Source organism: Eptesicus fuscus, chromosome 5 (assembly GCF_027574615.1).
Source record: "Eptesicus fuscus isolate TK198812 chromosome 5, DD_ASM_mEF_20220401, whole genome shotgun sequence".
NCBI lineage: Eukaryota > Metazoa > Chordata > Mammalia > Chiroptera > Vespertilionidae > Eptesicus > Eptesicus fuscus.
Window position 1 is genome coordinate 70,213,464 of NC_072477.1, and position 27,671 is coordinate 70,241,134.

At 38.6% G+C, this 27,671-nt stretch overlaps 1 long non-coding RNA gene across 1 annotated transcript; it reads right to left on the minus strand.

Moving 5' to 3' along the window:
- Positions 1–23,471: 23,471 nt before the first annotated feature.
- LOC129149002 (uncharacterized) lies at positions 23,472–26,419 on the minus strand. Its single transcript, XR_008555997.1, has 2 exons — positions 26,251–26,419; positions 23,472–23,648 (listed from the first exon to the last, which is right to left on the minus strand). It is a non-coding gene; the product is annotated as an uncharacterized LOC129149002 (long non-coding RNA).
- Between the last annotated feature and the right edge of the window lie 1,252 nt (positions 26,420–27,671).

Genomic DNA, 27,671 nt, shown 5'->3' on the forward strand with positions numbered 1-27,671 from the left:
CGTTCTCCTTCTTCCTCCCCCTCATCTCCTCCTCTTCCTTCCTCTCATTTTTCTTCAAATCACTGGGGCTCTAACTCATTAAATTTTAGGGTCCTTAATTTATCAAAGTGAGTAAATGTATTCTAAAATTAGTTGGGTTAGTTCATAAATCAAGACATAAAAGATGAACACAAGGAAAGAAGTGGTAACTGAGAAACTGATGGGGTTCTGAATATTATTTTTTCTTTTCTCTTCTGTTTTCTGTATTCAGCTGCCCCTTTCTGCATCTAGACCTTTATGCATGTATAACTAACTGCACTACTTTTCAAGTCATAGCTTAAAAGTCATTCTATCTTCTAGACTTAGACTTTCATATGATCTTATTATACTCTATAGACAGAATGTCTCAGATTTAATTAGTAAACTAGATGTAGATAAAACACAGGGATTAAATGCAATCATCCAGAAATTTTGTACAATTCCCAGGCAATCAGAAATGTGTGACAAGTCTCTTCCACACAGGAAGATGCTGTGTGAGGCAGCCTGTGAAATGGCTCCCTACATTCCTTTCCTGTGGACTCCCTGCCCTGTGCAATATGCCACCACTCACCTTGTGTGCGGGCTAGATATTGTGACTCGCTCCTCAAGAACGGAATACCGCAAAAATGATGAAATGTGTCACTTCTGAATTTAGATTACAAAAAGACTGTGTGATATCTCTCCTCCTCCTCCTCTTCCTTCTCATCCTCTTTCTCTCCCCTCTCACTTCTCTGCCCTTGCCCAGAGGGAAGCAAACTGCCATACTATGAGTAACCCTGTACACAAAACAATACAGCAAAGAACTCATGTTTCTGGCCATTGGCTGGTAAAAGACCTGATGCTGACCAGCCCTGGGAGTGAGCGTGAAAGGAGATTTCCACCCCAGCTCAGCCCTTAGTAGCAATGTCTGCTGACACCTTGATTATAACATTGTGAGAAAACTTGGGCTACCCCAAGTTTGGGATTCTGAACACAGAATGACTGAGATAATAAATGTCTGTTCTTTTAAGCCACTAACTTTTGAGTTTTGGGATAAATTGTTACAGTCATTGATATACTAGTACAGATTTTAGAATCTGGAAGTGGGGTGATGTTATGATTTGGTAGTGGGTTGAGGCTGAAAGGATTTTGAGAAGTGTGTTAGAGAAAGTCTAAATTTCCTTGAATATCCAGGCCAATTTCAAGTGTATCAGCTCTAAATTATGTCCAACAAGAAAACAGAAAGCTTTCACAATAACAATAACACATGTAACACAATACATTTGATGGTGTTCTCACCAAAAATGCTGAGAATAAGGGGTCTTCAAAATTGTGGATATCCAGGCTAGTGATTTAACATATTGGTGATCTTTTGTATTCATAATGTTCATTCTTCTCAGATATGTACACCACACACAATAGATGTGTATGGTGATTTGATGTGGGCAGGATGCTCTTCTATAGCTTTTTATGAGCTTCTGATTCTTCCCATTAACTTTTTATAGATATCTTGCTCGATTCTGTGCCTATGAATAAGTGATACAGTTTCTCTTTTCTCTAAGGGAGGCAATGTATGATCACACCACTTCAAATCTTGATTCTATTTACTAAGTAATAATTTCTACTAGAAATACATTCTTAGGTTATGCATAATTTTTTAATATATCTGATCTTAATGCAAAGGTAAATTTCCTTTGCAAAGTCTTGAACTAAATCCAGTTAGGGTTTTGCTTTACATTAGTGGGGGGAAATTTTTTTGTTATCTAACCTAAAGGAATTCTTACTTATGGGTAATGAAGAAAGGGATATTCATGGTTTATGTGCCTACAGACATGGAGTTGAGACAGCTAAGAGTAATATTGTATTGCTTTATAGATGGTATTTCTTTGTAAGTAATTATAATTAAATCTTTTATGTATTATCAGGTAATATGCATATACATATATGAAATACATATTGATATATATATGTATATATATGCATATATATATACATATATATACACACATATATATATACATATATACACACATATACACACACACACACATATATATATATATCTTATATATACTCTAGTGGCCCGGTGCACAAAATTTGTGCACGGGGTGGGGTGTCCCTCAGCTTGGCCTGCACTCTCTCCAATCTGGGACATCCCTCTCACAATCCAGGACTGCTGGCTTCTAACCGCTCACCTGCCTGCCTGCCTGATTACCCCTAACCACTCTGCCTGCCGACCTGCTTGCCCCCAACTGCCCACCCCCACCAAACTTCTAGCCCCCAACTGCTCCCCCTTGCTGGCCTGATCGCCCCAAACTGCCTCTTCCTGACCAGCCTGCCTGCCCCCAACTGCCCCCCCCCACTGGCCTTCTTACCCCCAACTGCACCCCCTTGCTGGCCTGATCACCCCCAACTGCCTTCCCCTCCTGGCCTGATCACCCCTAACTGCCTTTGCCTCGCCCCCACCACCATGGCTTTGTCTGGAAGGACGTCTGGAAGGTCTCCTGGCCTAATTAGCATATTACCCTTTTATTAGTATAGATAGAGGCCCAGTGCACGAGTGGGGGCCGGCTGGTCTGCCCTGAAGGGGTTCCTGGATCAGGGTGGGGTCCCCACTAAGGGCATGGCTGGCCTGGGTGAGGGACTGAGGGCCGTTTAGGGATGGTTTGCAGGCTGGCCAAGCCCCCGGCTTTGTCCAGAAGATCTCTGAGTCTATATATATACTAAAAGCCCGATGCATGAAGATTCGTGCAAGAATGGGCCTTCCTTTCCCTGGCTGCCGGCACCGCCTTTCCACTCAGGCCCTGGAGCCGCCTCTTTCCACTCTGGCCCCACCTTCCCACGCTGCCCAGAGGCCCTGAGCAGCTGGGGCAGTACAGAATGCCTGCGTCATTGCCATGGTGACAATGCAAGTGTCCTGCCCCGCCCCTGGCCACTTGCGCCTGCAAATTAACCCGCCATATTTGTTGGGTTAATTTGCATATTCACTCCTGATTGGCTGGTGGGCATCGCGAAGGTACGGTCAATTTGCACCTTTCTCTTTTATTAGTGTAGATACTGAGTGGCCAGATTATTATGACCACCTGACGTTTGTAGGCAAATTAGCCGTACACTGCATTGTATGGGATATGGAAGCCAAAGGCCTGTTCAAACACCTTTGCTGTCTGCAGTTACCAAAATAAAACGTCTCCAATTCACACAAGAACACAAGGATTGGACAGTCGAGCATTGGAAAAAAGTAACGTGGTCCGATAAATCACATTTCCAGTTGCATCATGCAGATGGCAGAGGGAGAATTTCGTGGAAACAGCATGAAAGCATGCACCCCACATGCATCAGTACAACCCTTCAAGCTGGTGGGGGCAGTGTTATGGTTTGGGGCATGTTTTCCTGGCATGATTTGGGCCCTTTAATTTGTGTGGAACAACGTCTGAAAAGCAAAACATACCTACAGTAAGTATCGTTGCTGATCAAGTTCATCCTATCATGTTGATGGCGTATCCCAATGGAGATGACTTCTTCCAACAAGACAATGTGCCATGCCACGGTGCTCGTATTGTGCAGGAGTGATTTCAAGAACATGAGGGAGACTTTACCTTGCTTAGGTGGCCCCCACAATCACCAGATCTCAATCCAATTGAGCATTTGTGGGACGAAGTTGAAAGAGCCATCAGGCAGCTGGTTCCACAACCATCAAATCTCACAGAACTGGACAGTGCTATCGCCTTTCAATATCTCATAGAATCAATGCCAAGAAGAATCGCTGCAGTATTGAAGGCAAAAGGTGGCCCAACTAAGTACTGATAGGGTGGTGATAATAATCTCGACACTCAGTATATATTATTCTTGGCATTGACTCCACGAGATGTTGAAAGGTGATGTGAGGAATCTGACACCATGCCTGATGAATAGCACTGGGATCGGGCCTAAATGGGCAGTCGTACATCCCTCAAGGGGTCCCAGATTGGAGAGGGTGTAGGCTGGGCTGAGGGACACACACCACCCCGCCCCCATGCACGAATTTCGTGCACCGGGCCTCTAGTGTGTATATATATATATATATATATATATATATATATATATATGTATGTATGTATGAAATTTCTCATTTCATTATACTGAACAAAAAGAAAATATAAGTCCAATCAATCTATACTTTAAAATAAGGTTTTGTCTAAATTTGGATATTTGGATAAGACATTTATTTATTATGACTTCTTCTTTTCCATGTCACTTGAGAAATAGGATCTTTGTAAATTCTTCAATTAAGTCCCAGTGGGAAAAAGAGGTAAATATAGGAAAATATGATTGTTTAGCAGGATGTAAGCGACTTAGTAGAAAAGTGGTCCAGCTTCCAGAATTAATCATTTCAGCCTCTATCACTACCAAAGACTTTAAAAATTACCTTTATTCACTTTAATACTTTTGTGGAACACATTCTGATTATATCCTTTACATTCTACTTACAGATATACCCCATTTTGCCCAATTAATGTGATTTTGATAGACTGCATATAGGCCATAATTCTTTGTACCAAATAATATTTTAAATGCATGAAGAAGCTACTTATTAAATATTTTGTTAAACTTTTTTCTGAATTATGCATAATTATCCTCTAATTTATATGTTCTGTGAATCTAGGATTCCATGTATAATGTCTTTGTGAATGAGCACACATACACTTGAGATACAGAACTACCTTAGAGATGCTCTAGGAAAGCATGCTGCAAGGGAAATAGTGACTTCCTTAGACACCTATGTGCAATTTTAGTGGAAAAAGTTGTACATTTTCATTGAATGTCATGTACAACTTCATGAGTATCTTTTTCCAGTTCATAAATGCTGCTGATTTGCAACTTCTAGGATGCTACATTATCCCCATAAACCTCTCTTCTTAGAAGAAACACAGCTCCATCAAAACAAGTCTTTGAAAATATTGACCCAGCAGTAATAAACAACACTCCTCAAATGTGCTGTATATATAAAAAAATAATCTCTTGAGGGGCAACACCAGTTTTATTTTTACTCATTAGGCTTTGCACTTTTGCCAACACTAGTAAATGATGTGGTCAATCTAGCTCATAAAAGTAAAGCTTTTTTTAAAAAAAAAAATCGGAGGAAATGATCTATATTTCTTTCCCTGGTTATTCAGATAGATAAAAATATCATCTTTTCAAAAACTGCTCCCAGCAGACAAGGAGATGTTTATATTTGGCACTGTGGATGAGGATCTATAGTTAAGTAAATGGAAATAGACCAGATCAAATTATGTTGCCTTTAGCAAATAATAGCAATGTTAGCCCCTTGGTACTGAACAGGTTGTTCAATACATTTATGAATTTGTGTTATTTAAAGTAAGAATTCAAAGAGCATAGTAAACATTTTGGCTGGAGTGGGAAATGGATTGCTGCTACAACCAGGACGGAGGGCAAATGTGAAGCTTGAGCAATGCAGCTATAGCTCGAGGTGGCCATGGACCTAGATGAGTCTGCTAAGAGCAATGGCACATTGACTGTCTTTGGAAAATCAATCTGCCAACTGATCCACACCGTTAAAGCAAAAGGAACTGACACAAGAACAGACAGCAGGAGTAATCTTAATAGGAATTAAGCAGAAATAATAGAAATAACCATAAATGAACAATTTCTAATGCTTTGTTTTACATGAATATGTGCTATTTTAGTTATGGATATCTGAAAAATTCTTCGCCTTTTCTCATTACCCATAAAAATACTTCAGTTGTTCTGTGTATTTTTTTCACCCATTTCTTTATTGCACATTTTTTCTTCTCTTTCAATTTTTTCTCCCGTTTCTCTCTTTCTTCCACACTTGCTCTTCCCTATCTGTTTTTTTCCCTTCCTTTTCTTCCTGGTACTCTCTCTTCACATCCTTCTTCTCATTCTTCCTCCCCTTAAGCCAAGCATTGCGTAAGTGCTAAACAGAGAAAACAATTGATATGCTGATTTCAGAACTAGACTTCCCGAGTGAAGAGTAGCAGGAAAATACATGGTAATATGAAGGCACAGGCACCATAAAAGAACTAGGGACTGATTTTATAATTTGGCTTCAAGTATATGGCAGATTAGCTGACTTAACTTCCTAACTAAACTCACTCTTTTACAAAATAGTATTCACCATTTATTACCTATGAAATAGTGTCCCAATAGTCTCTTCATCTTTCTTACCAGTTTGTACTTCCCATATCTGTCTGTATTCTCATCATATTCCTCACCAGCTTAAAATCCTTAATTTCAATACAATTACTCATTGATTGATTGATTGATTGATTGATTCATTCATTCATTCATTCACATACCCTGTGATGAATATGTTATTTCTTTCTGCCTATAGGAGGAAATAAAAACCCTTACTGAAGTAAATATATTTATCACCCTCTAGTCCATCCTAGCTTCCTCTTTATCCTTTTCATGTAGTGTGATGGCTATCTTCTTCTTTTTTGTTTTTGTTTTGTTAATCCTCACCTGAAGATATATTTTCCCATTGATTTTTAGAGAGAGTGAAAGGGAGAGAGGGAAGGAGGGAAAGAGAGAGAGACATCAATTGGTTGCCTCCTGCATGCACATTGACTGGGACCAGGGATAAAGCCTGCAACCCAGCTATGAGCCCATTACTGGGAATTGAACCCACGACTCTTCAGTGGTCGGGCCAATGCTCTAACCACTGAACCCTTCTGGCCAAGGCCATCTGTCCATTTCTTATTTAATCTTTGAATTAACTCAGGTATATTATCCTCTATGAAGCCTTTTCTAACTCCTTGCTCACCTTGGAAGACTTTTGTTTCTTGCTCTGAAATTTTAATATATACAAGTATATCTTGTTATTGTTGAAAGTATTACAGATGTCCTCTTTTTCCCGCATTGACTCCCTCCACCCCACACCTGCCATGCCCCTAGACTTTTACCACACTGTTGTCTGTGTTCCTGGGTTATGCATATCTATATATATAAAAGGCTAATATTCAAAGTGTCCCCTCAGGAGTTCTACCTGGAGACCGGGAATTCCATCACTCTCTATGATGTGCACTGAACACCAGGGGGTGACGCAGAACAAAGGAAGGCCCCTGTCGGCAGCCGAAAGCTGGGGAAGGGGGGCCCCCTGCCAGCAGCCAGAAGGAAGGCCCTGGCCAGTAGTCAGAAGGTCCCAATCGGCCCTGATCGCCAGCCAAGCCTAGGGACCCTACACATGTACAAATTTCATGCACTGTGCCTCTGGTATGCATGTAAGTGCTTTGGTTAATCTCTCCTCACCCCCATCCCACCTTTCCTTTGAGATTTGTCAGTCTGTTCCATGCATCTATGTCTCTGAATCTATTTTGTTCATCAATTTATTTTTTTCATTAGATTCCACATATGAGTGAGATTATGTGATACTTGTCTTTCTCTGACTGGCTTATTTTCCTTAACATAATATTCTCCAGGTCCATGCTGTCTCAAAGGTTAAGAGATTTTTTTTTTTTTTTTACAGCTGCATAGTATTCCATGGTGTAAGTGTACTACAGTTTTATCCACTCATCTACTGGTGGGCACTTGGGCTGTTTCCAGATCATAGCTATTGTAAATAGCACTGCTATGAGCATAAGGGTGCATTTTTCTTTCTGATTGGTGTTTTGGGTTTCATAGAATATATTCCTCAAAATTGAATCACTGGTCAAACAACAGTTCCATTTTTAATTTTTTGAGGAAACTACATAATTGTTTTCCATAGTGGTTGTATCAGTCTGCATTCCCACCAGCAGTGTACTAGGGTTCCCTTTTCTCCACTTCCTTGCCAGTACTTGTCATTTGTTGATTTATTGATGGTACCCTTTCTGACAAGTGTGAGGTGATAGCTCATTGTCATTTTAATTTGCATCTCTCTGATGATTAGTGACTGAGCACTTTTTTCATATGTCCGTTGGCCATCTGTATGTCCACTTTGGAGAAGTGTCTATTTATGTCCTTTGATCATTTTTTAATTGAATTGTCTTCTGTTTGTTAAGTTGTGTGAATTCTTTATATATTTTGGATATTAACCTTTTATCAGTGTCATTGCCAAATATGTTCTCCTATACAGTGAACACCCTTTTCATTTTGTTGAAGATTTCTTTTGCTGTGCAGAGCTTTTCATTTTTATGTAGTCTCACTTGTTTATTTTCTTTTTAGTTTCCCTTTTCCTAGGAGATGTATCAGCAAACGTATTGCTATGAGAGATGTCTGAGATTTTGCTGCCTATGGTTTGTTCTAGGATTTTTATGGTTTCACGACTTACATTTAAATCTTTTATCCATTTTATCCATCTTGTATATGCTGTAAGTTGGTGGTCTAGTTTCTTTTTTTTTTTTTGCATGTATCACTTCAATTTTCCCAACACCATTTATTGAAGAGACTGTCTTGACTCCACTGTATGCTCTTGCCTCCTTTATAAAATATTAATTGAGTGTAATGGCTTGGGTCAATTTCTAGGTTCTCTGTTTTGTTCCATTGATCTATATACCTGTTCTTGTGCCAGTACCAGACTCTTTTGATTACAGTGGCTTTATAGTAAAACTGATATCTGGTATTGTGATCCCTCCAACTTTGTTCTTCTTTCTCAAGATTGCTGCAGCTAATCCAGGGTATTTTTTGGTTCCATATAAATTTTTGGAGTATTTGTTGTAGATCTGTGAAATATGCCATTGGTAGTTTAATAAGGATTGCATTGACTCTATAGATTGCTTTGGGTAGTATGGATATTTTAATGATGTTATTTCTACCAATCCATGAACATGATATATTGTTACACTTGTTTATATCTTCCTGTGTCTCTTTTTTCAAAGTCCTGTAGTTTTCTGAGTACAGGTTTTTTACCTCCTTGGTTAAGTTTATTCCTTAAGTATCTTATTTTTGTTGTTGTTGCAATGATAAATGGGATTTCTTTTTTAGTTTCTCTTTCTGAGAGTTCATTATTGGTGTATGAAAATGCCATAGATTTTGGGATGTTAACTTTGTGTCCTTTATTATGCTTCTTTTAAAATCCCCACTTACCCTGTGTGCAATGTAGTTATTTTATTTTGATTGGTTTTTTTAAAAAAATAATTTCCATTATAAGGTTAATATATGCTTCTTGTAGCATTTTTAGAAAATGCAGAAAAGTTGAATAAAGAAAAACTAGTTCTATCATTAACAACCATTATTAATATTTTGATATATTTTCATCTAGATTTTTTCCTATGCATACATTTTATAATTTACTCTATCATTTTAAGGTTAAAAAGAGAGATTTAATACATTTTAGTTTATATATATTTTTTGGCTTACTTATCTTTCTTTATTTTTAATTTTGTGATATATATATATATATATATATATATATATATATATATATATATTAATATCCAATCTTTATGTAGAATTGAAATTTATTCATCCTCACCTGAGGGTATGTTTTTTTTTTTTTAAATTTTGAGAGAGAGAGAGAGAGAGAGAGAGAGAGAGAGAGAGAGAGAAACATCAATCCATTGCCTCCCAAACATGCCCTGACTGGGTCTTAAACCCACACTTAGGTATATGCCCTGACCAGGAATTGGGCCTGCAACCTCTTATTGCATGGGGGCAATGCTCCAACCAACCTAGTCACCCAGCTAGGACTAGAAATAAAATTTATTTTCAATCCAAATTAATTATAGGTTATAATATCCAAAGAGCTAAACAGTACCTCTAAAACATATTTAATTTTTGTATTGCCTGGATTATACTACATTTAAAAAATAATTTTTTATTGATTTCAGAGAGAAAGGGAGAGGGAGAGAGAGATAGAAACATTGATGATGAGAGAGAATCATTGATTGGCTACCTTCTGAACACCCAACACTTGAGATTGAACCCACAACCCGGGCATATGCCCTGACCAGGAATTGAACCATGACCTCCCGGTTCATAGGTTGAAGCTCAACCACTGAGCCACCATGGCTGGGCTACTATATTTTTTGGGTCTTGCTGCAAGACATGTTTTCATGACTATTTTATAGGTGAAGAACCCAAAACTTGGAGAAATTAATCACTTGTTCAAGGTCAAACAAGTTGTGGTGATAAAATGAGACTCCAATTTTATTCTAATGCCAGTAGTTGTGGTTTCTGGTTCACTAGGAAAGCCAAAGGTAGGATTAGTCTTATTTTGTTATTTTTTTAAACTGTATTTTGATTCTTGCCAGATTTTCCTTTCTGATCAAATATAGAGAGATTTTGTTAAGTTTTCATTAGTCTCACTTACTGCAGATTAGCTAATAGTCCCAGAAAAATGCCAGTGGCTCTGGTGGCAGCAGCAGCAAAATTAAGCCCAGCTAACTGGCCAGTACTCCTGTTAGAGGTGACAGTGATGCATCAACCAGGTTTTCAATGGCAGCAATGATTCAAGCTGCCAGCAGGAAGCTCCTCCCAGGTTCTCTTCAGATTTATGAGTAATGTCATCATTTTTTTCTTTTGTAGCTTTCCTGTTCCATTTGGAAAGCAAGGTTAGTGCCATCTAAGTGGGGTCTTGCTGCAAGGAATTTGAGGATATCAAGGACTCTGGATATTGTGACAGTTTCCCTTTAAGTTACAACAGGAACCCCAAGCAAGTTGTGTGAATCCTCCTCTGGGTAGCATAGAAAGGCCCCTTTTAATTTTGTCAGGCTTATTTTTTTTAATTTAAATTTTAAAAATTTTAATCATTTTTAAATTTTTCAATTATAGTTGGTATACAATATTATATTAGTTTCAGGTATACACCCAAGTGATTAGACATTATGAAACTTATTAAGTAACTAGAGGCCCGGTGCACAAAATTCATGCACCGGGGTGGGGGTGTCCCTCAGCCCAGTCTGCACCCTATCCAATTCAGGACCCCTCAAGGGGATGTCCGACTGCCTCTCACAATCCAGGACAGCTGGCTTCTAACCACTCACCAGCCTGCCTTCCTGATCACCCCTAACCCCTCTGCCTGCCTGATCGCCCCTAACCACTTCTGCCTTGCCCCGCACCCGGGACCCAGGATTCCCTCCTCTGGCCAGTTGTAGGCACCTGGGACCCGGGCCAGCTTTGCCCAGGCCGGCCACAGCCGCAAGGGACCATGGGCAGGCGGCTTTGCCTGGGCTGCAGCCGCAGGCATCCGGGACTGCGGGGCAGGCAGCTTGTCCCTCTCCTGGGCCGCAGGCACAGGTACAGCTGCTGGTGCCCGGGACCGCAAGGTGGGAGGCTTGTCCCTCTCCCAGGTCGCAGCCTGGCTGGTCCCCATTCCTCTCTCGTGAGCTCATTTGTGCCTGGCTGGTCCCCATGCCTCTCTCCCCAGTGTTGAGTGTCTGAGCAGTTCCGGTGCTGCGAGGCACAAGGGCGCGAGGGCATGATGACCATTTGCACATTAGCTCTTTATTATATAGGATCATTCTGAAAAGTCTCATGGCCATCTGATACCATACACAGTAGAAAGCTCTTATGATGAGCTACACATGTGGATGCACACACCTCCCCCACACACACATACACATACACAAAAGGTGATGGTGGTAATAGGGACTGTCATGATCATCTTACAATATTTAAAGTGTTATGTGGAAAAGAAACATGGTTTCAAAGGATTGAACTCAGACCAACACAGTGGAAATTACTGAATGGAGATTTCTAATTAATATAGAATTGCTGAAATAATGGCTTAGTTGGCTCTTTATTCCTGGATATATTAAAGCAGAGTCTGAATGATCATGTAACAGAAGTATTTTATAAGGGAGATTTATGTTGAGTGAAAGTTTTTATTTGATACTCTTTATTTAAAGCTCTGGAGTTCTTTTAACCCCAAGTTTTTATAATTCAATTATATTTTATCTTCCTTAATTGTTAATTGTTTTTCCATGTTCTTCACACATCTTAAGAAGAGCAATTTTACTTCTATTGCTTTATTTCAATGTACACACTTATTATTGGAACCAAGTGACAATGGTTCTCTTCAGCTTCACAGCTAGAAACTTGAAGATTATTGCAGTCTGGGTTTCAAGTTCCCATTGCAAACAAGTCTGAGTTTTGGATGAACCTGGTAAGAGGGATATTGTCCAAAGAAATCAAATATGATCTCCTTTCCAGGAGATAGGGCAGGTGGTGCCTCAGAGGCCTGGTCTGGGCAATGATTTGGAATTTGGAGCCAAAAGAGGCGGAGACAATTAGCAGAGGCAAATCTTAGGGATTTCCAAGGTCAGTACACAAGGTAAACAGTCTGGGAACAGTTGCCAAAACCAAATGGAACAAAACAAGGAGGATGAACCAATTCTCAAAGCCAAGAGGGTAGAAAGAAAGAGCAGATGATTTCTGAAATGGGCAGTGAAGTAAAGGCGAGAGTGGAGCAATGCTCCAGTCTGGATGTCAGATTATGCCACAGCCTCAGTGAGTGTGGCAATAGCCAGGAGAGACCGACACCAAACCTCACACTAAATTGATATCCTTGGTTAACTAATTAATTTATTTAAAAATGTTTAACGAATGCATCCTATGAGAAAATCACTTTGCTAACTACAATGAAAAATTTAAAAAAGACTTGTCATGAATCTTGTTTCCTAAGAGCTTACTTTCTAAGGAGTGGGAAGATGGATAGACATACAATAAAAAGTAGAAAAACATATGTCATACATAAATTAAGTGGTCAGAGAAAATGGACTTATTTATTGCCTGGTTAGATAAATATGTAAGAAGGCAAATATGAGAGGAAGAATGAAAATAATTCAGGAGGAAAACTTTTCTAAAGCTTTCCAAAAGACATTTCACCACTTTTAAATTTCTAGCTCAGCACAATTCTACTCTCAAATTGAATGGAATTTATGAAAGCAAATACACAAAAAGGAAGTTTGTAAAGTTTTAGTGTTAGGATGGCACTGGCAATCAACCAGCCAACCCATGCTCTCTCCATGAAGTTACTGTGGATCAGAGTGGTTGAAGAACGTGCTCAAATCACACAGCAGCTCTATTTGTCTGAATTGAACTTGTCTAATTTATAGTTATTCACAGGGAATGATTATTTATGTGAGTCTGCATTAACTTTTTGTTAAAAATTTTTATCATTGAATTGCACATGAATGAGTTTGATAAATCTGTTGTTCAATAGCTGAAAGCAGTAAGTCTGATAAACTTGCTCATATTGATGCATGAAAATTTATACAACTCTCAAGCCATGTGATGGTTGACTGATGTATACACTAACACTTTTGGCTTCCGTATTATTTCTTCTGGCACTTCCTTAGAATGTAGTATCGGGGCATGCTTTATTACAAATATTGTATCTATCTAATCAAACACTGGTGTGGATCATGCCAGCCATCTTCTCTATACTGTCTTTAGACCTAGTCATTGAAGGTTTTTCTACTATAACTTAATAAAAGCTCTACAAAATGACCTTGAAGACTGCATTCATCTATGATACTCTCCTACATTTATTTTTAGGAATCATTGAGGAAACTAAAAATGTAAAACATGATCTACCTATGGATGTGCGATGGTTTTAATTCAACAACATCTAATTCTAGTTATACATTCTTTGTAATGAACTTAGAGGACAAGTAGCACCATTTTGCTTGGGTTTATGTGAGAAATCTCACACACAGAAAAGTCAGAGTGTGTTAATGACAGAAACACTGAAAGACGCAGCTGTAGATTAAATTCAAAATTTTTTTCTAGAAGTTCCTTCTTTTCCAATAAGTATGGAATTAATAAAGTTCAATAAAGATAGAAATTCTTTGTAGCCTTCATTTTAGTTAGCATCAATAACTATTTGCAGAACCAGCAAGGTGTTAAAGAAAAAAGGTTATTAATATTATGGCTATATATGCCAATTCAAAATAATCTTGTGATTAAAGTTTTTTTTCTTTTCAGTAATTTTCTTAGACAACACTTCAATATTCAAAAACATATGGTGTTTACAATTGTACCCACAGGCTATTTTTCCAAAATGACTTCACTGATGGGCAATCATAGGATTTTCAGAATAGATTTTAATTTCTTAATTTTATTTTCTCCACCTCTTTTCTGACTTTTAACTCTTTACTACTATCATATCATCCATTCACCAAGATGAGTTTATAGGTTTATTATGTTATAGCAGCAAAATTGCATTTCCTTTAACAACATATGTAAAGCAGAAGTTAATTATACATATAAGTACATAAACACATGTATACATATTATGTATATATGTGCAACATTTGTTTTATATATATATACATATATATATGTATATAGTACATTTATAAATCTATAAACTAATACTTATTCAAGGATAGAGGACCAATTTTACTTAGTGTAAAAAGTCTAGCAAAACATCTTGGCTATGACAACTAGTTATAATAATGGGGAAGTTTATTAATACAGTAGTTCCATTTTCATATACTTTGAGCAATAAGACATCTGCATTATCAGTCCAAAAGCATTTCAATCAGTTAATGGATATGGAGTGATTGCTTTGCTGACAATTGGGAAGTAGTAATTTCTAGCTATGCTTTTGTAAGCATGAACTATGTCAGACACTTGAAATACGTCTTCATTATTTTTTATATTCTGCCATCTCTGCAAATTGGGCTTTGCTGGGAACTGAGTCACATGTAAGTAAAGCCATTTGTCCAACATCAACATTTATGAAGTACTGGACTAGAATATGAACCCAGATCTGTTTGGCTTCAAAGATCCAATAAAGAAGACTGGGAATGACAAACTTGTAATGGTGTATAGTGGTGATCTGTTAAGGAAGAATGTTGGTCATTTCTAATAGACCACTTTTGGCTATTAGAGTGCTGCCCTAGCCTATTAGTGATTAGAGGATTGGAAGTTCATGTTCACTTGCATTAATGCAGTCCATCCAATTGCCAATAAGGTGTAGTTGTTAAGAGTACTAGTTCTGGAGTCACTCAGATCTATATTAAGTACTCAATAGTATGATGTTATAAACACACACATAGATAAATATACACTTAAAACAGGATCATGTTTATAAATAATTTTATCATTTGAAAATCTTAGCATTGTCTCACAGTATTTTTCAATATTAATAAATATTCTTCACACCAACCTATATTACATTTGATTTGATCCTTTTTCTACTTTTGGACACTGACCCAGTTTCTTATGTGTCACTATAATATTAAAGCATTGCAGAAATTGTTGCTTAAATCTCTGATTTAGAATAAATTCCTAGACATAGAATTACTGGTTCCAAGGGTAGGAGAAACTTGGTCTCTCAAGATGTTTTCTCTCAAGAAAATCAGCATATTCCAAGTAGAAGCATATGGGAGTGAATTTAAAAAATCATTTTAATATAATTGAAGAAAAAGATTAAAAAGTGAATCTCACAATTAACTGAGTTTTAGAAGCTATGCCCAGTATTTTCAAGAACTAAACAGTCACTGTGAAAAAGTCAGAGCTTACTTTTCTTTGCCTTTGCTGTTGATATAGGCCACAATTTCATTGTAATGTTATTTCCTGGGGAAGAGCCATTGAGGTACACATTATAAAAGCAGCCCAGCCAGCATGGATCAGTGGTTGAGCACTGACCTATGAACCAGGAGGTCACAGTTCAATTCCTAGTCAGGGCACATGCCCGGATTGGGGGCTCAATCCTCAGTGTGGGGTGTGCAGGAGGCAGCCAATCAATGATTCTCCCTCATTATTGAAGTTTTATCTCTCTCCCTCTCCCTTCTTCTTTGAAATCAATAAAAATATATTAATAAAAGCATTGTAGAACTATGGTGAAGAATTCTTCACATGATTTTGTTCATTTTAGGAGGCTTAGGTGGCACGCATTTTCTGTGACATGGAAGAAAGCAAAAGAGGCATGGAAGTGTGACCCTTTGCTTTTGGAAAAAGAAAAAAAACAACAACAACTTAGTATTTCAATAGCAAGTGGCTGAACACAAACCACAGCTATGGAGTTAAAAAGATTTCCTTCACTCTGTAGAAAAAATGCTGATATCTCATTTGGATGTTTTCTTTTTTTATTGCAGTATTATGCAAGGAAAGTGGTACTTAAAAAGCCATAATCCATTGCTAAAGGCGTTAGTTTCCTCTTACAGTTCAGGTGCAAATGCAGTGTGCTATGAAAGACAAGTTACATTCTCTAAAGTATCTTCCAATAAACAGGTTAGAATCGTGGTCCCTATGAATTTTGAATCTTAGAAATTTCAATTGAGAAATGCGGTGAAGAGATTTAAAACCACAGCAGGAGCTCAAAATTCAGCGAACGCAGTCCATTATTAGACCCTCCTACATGAGAATAAACTTACTAAATTATTCTCTCCTTTCAGTTAGATATTAAGGAACAGTTTAAGTGCATGAAAAAATATTCTGTGGTATCAGAAAACATTTAAATGTTTGGGCTGAGAAATTTAATAGTCACCTTTTTCAGAGACTCAGGGATTTGCAGCTATTGGGTTAGGACCTGTAGGCACATGTCATGTCGGTAAGCATACTTTGCAGGCCTCAAGTGCTACCCTCTGAACCTCAGTACTTGGTTTCCCCACCCTCCTTCCCTCTGTCTGCTCTGTTTATGTATGTGGGAGAGCCTGTTGAGTGTGGCTGATCTCTCCCAGCTGTGGCCTCTTCACTCACCCTAATTTCTTTCTCCATAGCTCATTTGGACCCAAGCAGTGGTGAAATTGCTGACTGGAGAGTGTGTCCTGCCACAAAAGCCATAGGCAAGACATGGCCACAACCAAAAGAGCATGAAGGATGGAAAACACCATCTGGACCATGCTATTTAAATAGCATAAACCCCTCTTTCTTCATTTAAGAAAAATCAGCCATGCAGGCTTTTGTTGCTTTCTGCTGTGGCCAGAAACCACTTAGGTTGCAATCCTCTGTAAGTGAAAGAAAAAGTCCAAAGAGACTCCAGAGTATACATGGCCCTCTTTTCACGTTTTATGTACAGCCTTTCTTGGCCTGCGTCTCTGTAGCCCTTGCCCTGCTCAGGGCACAGAAAGTGGCTCCCGACTGCACATCTGTCATCGATCTCCCTGAGCGTGCTCACTAGGCTCCTTGGGGATTTGATTTCCAGTTGTTGGTAGGCGAGGAGAGCTTGTTTTCTGCTTACATACTGCCAATAATCAAAGAATGAGCAGCAAATTCCAGATAGTCCATTTTCGTATTCATTTAGGAAAAAAAAATTCCTCTTTCTAATTCTTAACCAGACTTAGTCATTCTTTGGTTTTTACTCAGCAATGAAGATTCAGAGAGTTAGGTTGTTATATTTTGATAGTAGTTTATAACAAACAGTGATAAAATGGTTGATTTTATTCTAATCCACAATTAAGACTTACTCTCTAGCCATGAGGATAATTAAATAATGATTTTTTTCCTCAGGGATTAGGGTTCATCACAAATAACATTCATCTCTTGAGGGAGGTCACAGAGGTATTGCCATTATAATAAGGATAATACTAGACTAAGGGATCAAGACCCAGCTTTGTCACTAACTGGCTATGTGACCTTAAGCACCTAGTCTCTTTGACTTGGTGTCCTCATCTGTGCAGGGAAAATTGAGATCCCCTCAGTCTCTGCAAACCCAAACCTCTTCCTACGAATCTTCAGAATGCAACTTGGCAAGGAAAGTGAAAGTAAATAGCTTCCATTTAATGATGCCTACTAAGTGCCAGCAAAGTGGAAGGATACATGCAATGCTCTACAGGTATTGTTCATTGTAATCATTAAAGGGAACAGGTATCATTATTATGTCCGTATTATAGATGATGAATTGAGACAACATTTAAGGAATTTCCCAATGTCACAAGAGGCAGAGCTCTAATAAAAGTTTAGGGTTCCCTGATCACAAAGCCCGACTCTTCATAATTCTTGAGCATTTATTCTGATCACAGGAATTTCCATATATTATCCCATTTAATGTTCAAAATAACACTGTAAGGTGGTATTATTATTTTCACTATGAAGATAAGGAAATTGCAGCTTAAAAAATTGGAAGTCTACCAAGAGTGACATGATTAATGTAGAACACGAGAGCCAGGACCCATTCCTTAGTCAGCCTAATTCCAGCAATCCAGCTCTTTCTGTTATACCAGTTGGAAGCCTGGACAAATCCAACTTTCTTGGATAATTGGATAGCATTTTGTTTACTTTTAAATTTTGGATTTGACTTTAGGTTGGCACATTCAAATTCAGGCCAAATGTTAGGTAATGTTATGGAAAATGTTATTTATATTATAATTTTTGGACAGGACAATAGGACAAGTTTAGGTTAAGTTTCAGATGCCAAACAAAACCTTGGAGGACCTGAAGAATTGAGGGATGGCTGGTGGGAGAGAGTGACATCACTGAGATCAGATCCATCTATTCATTTTATAAAGTAGACTTTTTTAAAAAATATGTTTTTATTTATTGGAGAGAGAGAGGAAGGGAAAGGGAGATGGAGAGAAACACTGATCAGCTGCCTCCTGCATATCCCCTATTGGGGATCAAGCCCTCAATCAGGGCATGTGCCCTGACTGGCAACCTAAGCAGCAACCTTTTAGAGCATGGCACGTTGCCCACCAACTGAGTCCCACTGGCCAGGGCTAAAGTAGACTTTTAAATGTCAGATAATTTAAGAATTCAAAAGTTCTCTTTGGTAAAGATAAATAAACACTTCCTTGAAATCTGGATAATACTATGAAATCTCTGATCTCTCTCTTTTTTAAATAAACTTGACAACTCTTTTTTATGAAGTCATGAATATAAGTGGGTAGTGCCTATTGGAATCTTATCAACTGATAGTTATCAAAGAGAGAGGTTAAAGGAATGGACATAAACCTGACCATGGCCACTTGATCAGTAAGTGGAGTAGCACTTACCTAGGATGGTAAAAAACCTAATTGCTCATTTGAGAAGCATTAAAAATTGAAATTCCTGGGCCTCTATCCAGCTGTATTGAATAAGAATCACTAAGGAGTGTGCCCAAGGCATTTGTATTTTTTAAACCTCTCCAGTTGATACTTATATGCAACCAGGTTTGGGGAGCCAATGAGCTGGGCTGGTCTCTGGCCTCTTAGTCTCTTGAAAGAAGTCTAAGAAAAGTTGTGATGCGGTTTCAACTACTTCTACAAGGACTTTTGTATCTCACAAAGGCATGAAAAGAAAAGTCACCAGGAAACTCACTTAGAGGCCACTTTGTAAGACTTAGGCCTAAATCACAGAAAATCTCTAAAATTTACTTGTGATTTTATTTTTGCCCTGCTCAAAATTTAATTCTTGTCCCATTTTTTTTTCTTTTGAGTGAGTAGATATTATAACAATTTAGTCAATGCTTTATATTTTCTGTGGTCAGAAAACTAAAATAATGATTTTCATTTTGAAGGTATGGTGGACTTCTTTTATGATAAAACGTGGGTCAGAAGGCACTAGAGGGAAAATTAAGCATTAGTTTTCATGAATTCTCTTGAGAAATATATTTTAGAAATGTGCACACCATATATTAGTACATGTTCCTTCCTTTAAAGTCATGTCATATATTTTGATATGCTCTCAATTGAACAAAATGCATTAGTTCTAAAGAACAGACATGTTGCTATTATTGATTTGCTTTAGATTTGTAATGTCTTTTTTCATTATGCATATGATTTAGGTTTTACCCCTCAGATTCTTCTCTTAGCCGCTATTAATAGGTTTATGGTTTTGTTTTTGAGAAGATGGAAAGGGCAAGAATTATATTTGGGTCAGTGTGTACAAAGAAGAATTAGAAATTTCCTGTGGATTACAAAAGAATAAGTAAATTTTAACTAAATGAAAGGAGAGACTAATATTGCAGATGTTCTGGGTAAAATCAGTTTCTGGAAAATACCTTAAATCAAAGATTGTAAAGTCTATAAATTAAAAAAAATAGTAGGCTTCATTTACAATAAATCTTTTTTTTTTCCTCTAGCTAGTTATGGTTAGAGTTATTTCTTATCAATTAATCAGTCAAGGAAGTACAAGAGGCAGATCTAAGAAAACATTTTCTCCCACCCTTTTCTTATTGTGAACAATTTGGTTTAGTTGATGTATATGTAGTTTCCTAATAGCTGCATATCCCAAGATCAGTATCTGATTTTTGTGTAAGAAACATACATTAGTTATTTTTAAGGCAAAGAGAAAATCAGGATGTTATGGGTCTGTTCCATTGATTTCAGAAAAATAAACATACCCGCAGCACAAGATGCCGCCAGCAGGATGAGTGCTAATGACTGTGGGCCTGTTTGCTTTTCATCATTTCAATTCCACCAGGGAAAAGTCCACTGGAAGGAATATTAAACTCCAAACTGAAATTGTCATTTAAAATCAACTTCTTGGGGGAAGGGACAGGGTAGAGATTGAGTTGTAAATTGTGAATAATGTAAAATTGACTTAAGATTCAACAATATTTTATACTTGCCGGGCAGCCATTCGAATCAGAGCGTTTTGGGGGTGGGCTGTGCTCTGTCTCCAAGGCCTGTTTCTGCTCACACTTGGTTTGTGTGGTGATCACAGTGCTGCCTCAGGTGTTCTCGGGTGTGTGAGAAATGTCTCACTGTCTCCTGGCTTCCCAGCCACTCACAGCTGGCAGCCCTGCAGGGCTCTAAGTCAGGCAAGGAGCCTTTACTCTGCATAGAGTCATTCTCTCCTTTATATTCCTGAGCAAAGGGACCCACATAATTGAGCCTGTAACCAAGGTACATGACCTTGACTGGAATCAAACCCAGGACCCTTCAGTCCACAGGCCAATGCTCTCTCCACTGAGCCAAACCAGCTAGGGCTCAAAATACTTTTTGATATGAATTTCCACACATGCCAATTGGCCTCACTTTGTTCTGGGGTCACATCTACATGTAACCATGGCTAGCTTTTTGGCAAACATTTATTACTGGTCTTTAAAGACAATTGTTCTACAGAGTGTATTAATTGAAAAAAATTTATCCTAGCTACCAGTAAAATAATGTATTAATTTATGCTCTATGATTGCAAATAATATTTTCCCATTAGGAGGACAACATGGAAAAAGAAATGTTACTATCTAATGAATTATTATCAGTCTTATAATGAATTACTTACCATAAGCAAAAATACTAAATCCATAGAATTTGGGGTTACTTGAACTGTTTGAGGAGTAGCTTTCCTTTGTATTGTGGTCTAGGTGACTAGGCACCTGCTATATCTGCACAAACTTCATCCACAAGTGAACAATTAGTACCTTCCTAACTCAACTCAAACCCTTTAGATATGTTTAAAGTCTCTAATGAGGACATGGTCATTAACCTAATAGCTCAGTGGAATAAACCATTAGATTTCTGAGAATGTCAAAATCAACAAGGGTACAATCCATCAGACTTTGGGGTGACTGTCTATTATTGAGTCACTAGAGGCCCGATGCACAAAGATTTGTGCAAGAATGGGTCTTCCTTCCCCTGGATGCTGGCACTGCCTTTGCTCTGGCCAGAGCTGCCTTTCCACCTTCCCACGCTTCCCAGAGGCCCAGAGCTGCTGGGGCGGTGCAGAATGCCTGGGTCCTGCCCCTGGCTGCTCGGTGCCTATGTATGCAAATTAACCCATCATCTTTGTTGAGTTAATTTGCATACTCACTCCTGATTGGCTAGTGGGTGTTGTGAAGGTAGGGTCAATTTGCATCTTTCTCTTTTATTAGGGTAGATTATGCACATTAAGAGTCTTCTGGGCTGTGGTTATAATAGTAGTTTTTTAAGTTTTCTGGAATTTGATAGTCCCAACAAAATAATTAAAAATTCACTTTTGATAAAAATATCACACATGGATAAGTTCAAACCATTGCATTACTAGAAATATATATAGGTAGAAGTTTACATAGCTTTCTAGAGAGTAAAGTATTTATTGGAAAGAACAAGAAAAAAGAGTCTCAACGTTGTCTTGTTACCTCTAGGAAGGAGTTCAGGCAGTAACTCAGACAATAGTGCTTTTTAAAAAAATATATTTTATTGATTTTTTACAGAGAGAAAAGGAGAAGGATAGAGAGCTATAAACATCGATGAGAGAGAAACATCGACCAGCTGCCTCCTGCACACCCCCTACTGGGGATGTGCCCGCAACCCAGGTACATGCCCTTGACTGAAATCAAACCTGGGACCTTTCAGTCCACACGCCGACGCTCTATCCACTGAGCCAAACCGGTTTCAGCAATAGAGCATTTTTAATGTCAAAGATTATCTGTCTTCTCATTTTATAATTCCAATCTTGGTTTATTACAAGCCATGTTTTCTTTCTCTCTTTTCTTTCTTTCCTTCCTTCCCTCTTCTCTTCTCTTCTCTTCCTTCCTTCCTTCCTTCCTTCCTTCCTTCCTTCCTTCCTTCCTTCCTTCCTTCCTTCCAGGTAAGACCTGAAGGGAGTTACTGTGTGTGTGTCATCCCTGTGTGTGTGTTTATGAATCCCTATATGTGTGTGTGTTTAATTAAGTGGATTAATAGGAAGTAATTTGATACTAACTGTACAGTAATTAGGAGGTGAATGAATGTGGAAAGTGGATCTTAGACTTTGTGATTATAAAAATTTTTAAAACTGTAAATAATAAGCATAGAAATAAAGATAGAGCATTGAGATGGTGTGAGGTTTGTGAAAATTTTAGAAATTAGATAAAGTGTTATGGAATCCCATCTTTTTAATGGAGACAAAAATGAAACAAGTGGATAATGTGGCCAAATATTCAGTACTATATTTCCTCTTTCAGCATTTTGATTTCCTTATTTTTAGTGTAGCAAATTATTGTGGTTAATGCTTGAGTGTTGGTATCAATGTTTAATGAAAGGTACATATTTTTTCTTTTAAAATATATGATTTTAAAAGACTTGCTATATACTTAGGTACAATTTTATTACACTGAGGAGCCAATTTTTTTTTCAATAGAATACATCTGTGATTTTATGTAATGGGGAAAATAGCTCATAGGAAAATTGTATTCCTTTGATAGGCCTTTCCTGGACAGATCTCTGCTTATACACCTTCTGATGTAGTAGGAGTTTTTGTAGGACCTAAACCACACTTATTTGGCCTGATCATTTGAGCAAAGATATATTTCTTTTTAAAAAAATCTTTCTTGTGGAAAGTATTATATATGCCCCCTTCTTCCCTTCCCCCCATTGATCCCTTCTAGCCAGTTCCCATCCCCTACTTCAGGCCTTTACCAAATGATATATTTCAGAGAGGGAGAAAGAGAGAGAGATAGAAACATCAATGATGAGAGTGAATCATTGACCGGCTGCCTCCTGCACGCCCCTTACTGGGGACTGAGCCTGCAACCCAGGCATGTGCCCTTGACCAGAAATGAACTTTCAGTCCATAGGCTGACACTCTATCTACTGAGCCAAAACAGCCAGGGCAAGGATGTATTTCTCTAATTGCTAAGAGAAAAATTTCTATAAATAGTGACCTTGCTTGAAATGAAACTCAAAGATTGCCTATGTACTTAAAAGAAAGTAGGTTCTGCAAATACTTGCCATATATATGTAGCATAACCACATGATACAAACTACAATAATAACTTCCCTTGTATTCAGAACAGGAATGGATTTGTTTAGAAGTAAAGGAAGATTACAAGAATTAGCTTGCTCTTCTGGGCCTTGTACATTTGGAAATGTTCTTCAAGTCTGCTTTGAAATGATCAGTTTCTCTTCTTCCTCCAAAGTTACTTTTGATTTCAAATTACTCTGAAATAAAAATTAAAAAAAGGTTGAAAATGAAATAGTTATGGTCCCCTTATTCAAGGCATCAATTCTGAGGTGAAGTAGCATATAGTTCTTTTAAGGGGTGTAATTTAAGCAAATATTTTATATCTCCTTTTGAAGAGCAAATAGAGATATGAGAATACATGACTAGGCCTCAGGAGCTATAGAGGCAGAATAATGGTTGGTAAAATGTCTATGTCCTAATCCCTACAACCTGTGAATATGTTGCCTTAGGTTGTGAATGCAAATTAACATTGTAAATGGAATTAAGGTTATTAATCAGCTGACCCTAAAACAGGCAGATTATCCTAGATTATCTAGGAGGGTTCAATGTAATCAAAAGGGTTTTTAAAGTAGAACAAGGAAGCAGAAGCGGTCAGGTTGATGTGATATGGGAAGAAGACCCACCATTGCTGGCTCTGAAGGTGGAGGAAGGGGCCATAACCCAAGGAATGTGAGCAAGTTCTACAAACTGAAGAGGAAAAGGAAACTGATTCTCCCCTAGTGAAAGTGAATCCTCCTCGAGAGCCTCTGGAAAGGAACACAGTCCTTCTAACACACTTTTGACTACAAAACTGTAGGATAATAGATCGGTGTTATCTTATGCTTTGTTTATGGTGATTTGCTACAGCAACAATAACTAATACAGGAGTTGTTAAACTCTTATGCCAATCTAACTTTGCTAATTCATTTCTCTCAGGTGTGACTGGAATTTAGCTAAAGGCAAGAACACACACCTCCAATAACTAGCACATCTTAGCACAGAGGCATTCAGAGCTGATGTGTGAGATTTGTAGGGTGGGGAAAAGGTTTCCAGTTATTCATAAGGAAAATAATACAAGAATTAATAATTAATAATACAAGAATAAACTCTGTGTTTTGTATACTCACAACTGTCAACCTACTTTTGCCTCACCCTGTATGTAACTTGTTTCTTGGTTACATGTTGATAAGATTGAGTTGCATGCTCAATTCCTTAATAGTTTCTGGAATTATGTTATCTACACAAAATGGTAGACTAAATTAATTATCAAAAACGTATTCTGATTTTAAGCAATTTTGTCCTACTTTATTAACTTATTGCTGTCTAGTTAATCAGTAAATAAAAATAATCCATTTGCAATATTAGCTATTTAAACATAATGAGGAAGAGAAGGAGAAAGATGGAAAAGGAGAAAGAGAGAGAGAGAGAGAGAGAGAGAGAGAGAGAGAGAGAGAGAGACTTTACAGAAGATTTGTCCATTAATATGCTAACCCAAATCAATCTTGGATGAAAAGACATTATTATACAGTATTGGTTGAGGAATAGTTTTGCTGTCAAAAAGCTTGTATTTGTTCTGATTGAATGTGATTTAGGTAACCCCAGTGGGATGGTAAAGTCAGATAAAGTTGAGATTTGACAGGGTTTGCATGACCAATAACCTTTCCAATTTAATAGAATAAATAGTGCCTCTATGTGTGCTTAAAATATTGACATGATCTATATCAGAATGAATTTATTTTTGAAGAAATGACAGGATTTTCTGACATCATGGTAAGGAAGACTTGGGACATAGTAGTATTTTATCATCTGGATTTAAATATACCAATGCAGCCCTAACCAGTTTGGCTCAGTGGACAGAGAGTCAACCTGTGGACCAAAGAGTCCCAGGTTCAATTACCAGTACAGTTAAGGACACGTACCTCGGTTGCAGGCTCCTCCCTGGCCCAGGCCCTGGTCAGGGCATGTGTAGGAGGCACTCAATTGATGTGTTTCTCTCAGATCGATGTTTCTCTCTCTCTCTCTCTTCCACTCTTTTTAAAAAGATTAATGGGAAAATATCCTTGGGTGGGGATTAACAAAACAAAACAAACAAAAAAAAGAAAAAAAGAAAGAAAGAAAAGGCTCAGATTAAGTTTAATAAATACATGAACATTACATTAAAAAATAAGTAAATATAACAAATGCATAGTGTAAAACCTGCTAGGATTAGCCCATGGTGCAGATGATAGTCCTGTTTTTTTTTTGGTTATTGTGTGATAAGAATGTTCCACTGTATAATTTATGAATAAAATCTAATATAAAACTTGAAGATTATAAAAAAAAGCATAGTCATTGAAATTTGTTCTCAAATTTTAAGTCATTAGTTCATTATGTGTGTGTAAATATATCTAAATATTTTTTTCTTATGGTACTTTCACTAATAGATTCATAAGATCAGACTTTTATAGGTGTATTTACAAAAAAATAAAATAATTTTTGAGCTTTTCAAGGTCATATTTAAGAAAATGTATAAAAACCAACAACAATGGTGATTTGAGATGTGTTAATATTTTGAAGTATTTTTAACACTACAAACTATAAATTAAAAGAAAGCAAATAAACATGTATAGTTGCCAAGTATTTTAGCTTTCTTATATAGGCAACTCTATATAGTTAGGTACATGCCTATCTGGAGGAAACATGGTCAATGGACCAGACAATATTTCTGTACCTTATATTCTGTGGCTCACAGACTCCTTTGAAATTTTGATGAAATTTATGATCCCTTTTCTCAGAAAATGTACACACACACACACACACACACACACATTTTAATCCTACCTTATAATAGAGAAACATGCAAATTGACCGCACCTCCGCTATGCCCACAGCCAATGAGAGCGAACAAGATGGCGGCTAATTTGCATATGTGGGCGCTGAGCAGCCTGGGTCCAGGAAACATCCTCCCGACCCAGGCCGCTCCTAGCCTGTAGGCCCGTGCTTAGGTCCTGAGCTGCAGGGGTCCCAGAATGCCCCCTGGCCACTCAGAATCTATGGGTGTAGGTGCCAAGCAACCTGGCGGGTGGAACATCCCCGCATCATAGCGACGCGGGGATGTTCCGCCCTGCCTTCAGCGGCTTGCAAAGTCTCCTGCACAAAGCAGCAGTTTGGGGCCACGCCCCCAGCTAGGCGCCCAGGACCGGGCGCTGCCGCTGGCCTCCGGGGTGTGCCGAGACCCTGGCAGCCACTGCTGTGTGCTGCCTGGGGTCCCTGCAAGTCCCGAGCCTGAGGCCCATGGTCAGGCTGGCTGCTGACCTCCCCAAGCCGCTTGCAAAGGCTCCTGCACAAAGCAGCGGTCTGGGGCCACGCCTCCAGCCAGGCGCCCAGGACCAGGGGCTGCTGCTGGCCTCTTGGTTTGCCGAGACCCTGGCGGCCACTGCTGCGTGCTGCCCAGGGTCCCTGCAAGCCTTGAGCCTGGGGCCCATGGTGGGGCTGGCTGCTGGCCTTGGGGCGTTTGGAGACGGGGATGTTCCCACCCCGCCCCAGAGGCTTTCCAAGCTCCAGCACCAAGTGGCAGATTGTGTCCATGCCCCAAGCCTAGTGCCCTCCACAGGGGAATGGCTGCTGGCCTCTGGGGTGTGCGGAGACCCCAGCAGCCACCACCAGGTGGCAGGGACACGCCCCTAGCCCAGTGGACACAACCCAGGGGCTGCATGAGCTGCAGAGGATACACCTTTTTTTAAAATTTATTTATTTATTTATTTATTTATTTATTTATTTATTTATTTATTTTTTACAGAGAAGAGGGGAGAGGGATAGACAGTCAGAAATATCAATGAGAGAAAAACATCCATTAGCTGCCTCCTGCACACTCCCCACTGGGGATGTGCCTTCAACCAAGGTACATGCCCTTAACAGGAATCAAACCTGGGACCCTTCAGTCTGCAGGCCCATGGTCTATCCACTGAGCCAAACCATTTTGAGAGTAAATACCTTTTCTGACAACTCATTGGCTAAGCTCCCTGTAGGCCACCAATTGCAGTGTTCTTGGTAATTTGGGTTATAAGAATCCAAGAAGGTAATCTAGGGTTTTTCCACCACACTCTTGAAGGAAAAAATGAGGGTCCCATGAGGGGTCCCAGATTAGAGAGACTGCAGGCTGGGCTGAGGGACAACACCCCCCCGCAACCCCCCTCTCCCCGCCATGCACGAATTTCGTGCACTGGGCCTCTAGTATTATATATGACCTCAGAGTGTTTATG